Source organism: Pteropus alecto, unplaced genomic scaffold (genome assembly GCF_000325575.1).
Source record: "Pteropus alecto unplaced genomic scaffold, ASM32557v1 scaffold78, whole genome shotgun sequence".
NCBI classification, from domain to species: Eukaryota; Metazoa; Chordata; class Mammalia; order Chiroptera; family Pteropodidae; genus Pteropus; species Pteropus alecto.
Window position 1 is genome coordinate 13,863,630 of NW_006443124.1, and position 1,918 is coordinate 13,865,547.

The 1,918-nt window shown below is 58.1% G+C and overlaps 1 protein-coding gene across 1 annotated transcript in view; it reads left to right on the plus strand.

The window, feature by feature from the left end:
- The first annotated feature begins 231 nt into the window (after nucleotides 1-231).
- CDHR2 (cadherin related family member 2) overlaps nucleotides 232-1,918 on the plus strand; it is a 25,364-nt gene continuing 23,677 nt past the window's right edge. Inside the window, exon 1 of the mRNA XM_015597989.2 lies at nucleotides 232-308. The gene's annotated coding sequence lies outside the window, so the exon portion shown is untranslated. The remainder of the gene's footprint in view (nucleotides 309-1,918) is intronic.

A 1,918-nucleotide genomic window follows, 5' to 3' on the forward strand; every position in this document is an offset into this window, starting at 1 on the left:
CCTCCTTGCCTCCTGCCTGCCCCAGGGTGAGCCTGGCTCCCAGGCGTCTGATGGGCTCTTTTTCCTGTGGCCTGCCGTCTCCATCCCAGGATCACTGGTATGTCACCATGGTCCTGCCCTCTTGCACCCTCCCCAGCTGTGGTCAGGCCCCCATCACAGGGGTGCGGTTTCTGGCAGGGTTAATGATTGCTCAGGGGAGGAGGAGATGGTGCCAAAGTCTGCAGGCAGAGCACTGCAGGCCCCAGACGGTGCCCACCTGTGCTTGCTGGTGCCCATCTGCTGCCCCTGCGGCCCCTTCCGGGGCACAGGTAGGGACCACACAGCTCTGCTGCAGCAAGGCGTGGGAGAGCCTGCCAGGGGTAGGGACCAAGTGAGATCTTTGGAGCCAAGGCGACTTTTGGGGATCCCACCACAGTCGGCTGGGAGCGTTGAGCTCAGAGAATGAGCACGGGCACTGGGTTGGGCAGCCCCGCAGTGAGTCCCAGCCTTTCTACCAGGCCTCAGTTTCAAATAATACCTCTTCCTGGGGTTCCGATTGCTCCCTTCCTCCCCTCCTAAGGCCATGGGTCATTTGGACTCACTGAACATTCTTCCCAGGATGGAAGGGAGGCAATTCCCCCAGGGAAATGAGTTAACTTGCTTGGGCCCCTTTCACAGGAAGCTCGAGGGGATAGAGTCTCCGTGGCTGAGCTGGAGGCCCAAGAGTTGGAGGATAAAGAGCTGGGCTGGGACTCTGGTTGACTGGGTGGCCTCTGTAACTCTTGTGGGCCTTGATTTCCTCATCTGTAGAATGGGGATGTGACCATGCAGGAAAGAAGCTAGACAGGCCCCTTAAGTAGAGTTGGGCCTGTGGTCATGACCGACTCTGGTGCCACCTCAGCCAGCACTAGAAAGTGTCTGGTTGGGACTAACAGCTGGATGGTCCCCAGCTCTGGCTCATTCCTAGGCCCGGACACATGTCTTCGCTTTCGTGTACCAAGTAGAGGCTTGGCTGGAAGCTGGGCTAGGTCTCAGCCTGCTCCTTGAGTCAGGGACTGCTGGGTTGGGTGCTGGCCACAAAGCAGGGGCTCAGGGATCACCAACTGATGGAAACAGGCTGTGACCAGTGTGAGGACTCTGGTTCTTGTCCTCAGCCCCTGTCTCAGCAGGGAAACTGAGTCCCAGAATGGGTTATAGCTTGCCTGGGGTGGCACAGCAAGTAAGTGAAATGCTGGAATCTAAACCCAGGACCCTTTGACTCCATATCTGTCTTCCTGAAAATCAGCCTGGGTGATAGGCACTGGAGGGGGCCCCCAGCAGGATCCCGGTGGCCTTGGGGTACACATCCTTGTGCCAGGGCACCCTGGCTGGACTGCTGTCTGTCCTGTGTGTGCAGGCACAGCTCCCATGGGGTCAAGTGGAGCTCAGACCAGAGCTCGTCCAGGGACTCCTGGTCTTAGAGCCAGTCTGGGTTTAACCCTCCACCCTTACCCTGGGCATTCCTCTCTGAGCTTCTCTGAGCCTCAGTTTCCTCACCTGGACCCTGGAATGACCATTCGTACAGTGGGGAAACATCTGTGAGAAGTACATGCGAAAGCAGAAGTAAAAGTGTGTAGTGAGCTGGAGGTGGCATGCAGTGGTGGCTGAACCTGCCTGCTGGCGTCCTGAGGGGGAGAGGGGCCATCTCCCTCTCTGACCCTCCTGGGGGCCCCATGCCTCCAAATTCTAGAAAGTCTTAGAGCTATGCGCTATTGAGAGCTGTGATTGACACCTCCTCCAGTGGAGGCTGAGGAGCCAGCCCTTCTTGGGCCAGAGGTGGGTGTGCCCGTCCAAGCTGGAGGGGCTTCCCAGGACCTGCATGTCTCATGGGGTGGGGTCCAGAAGCTGCCCTAATTCACCTCTGCGTCCTTTCTAAACTTTCCCCAAGCACTGTTTGAGA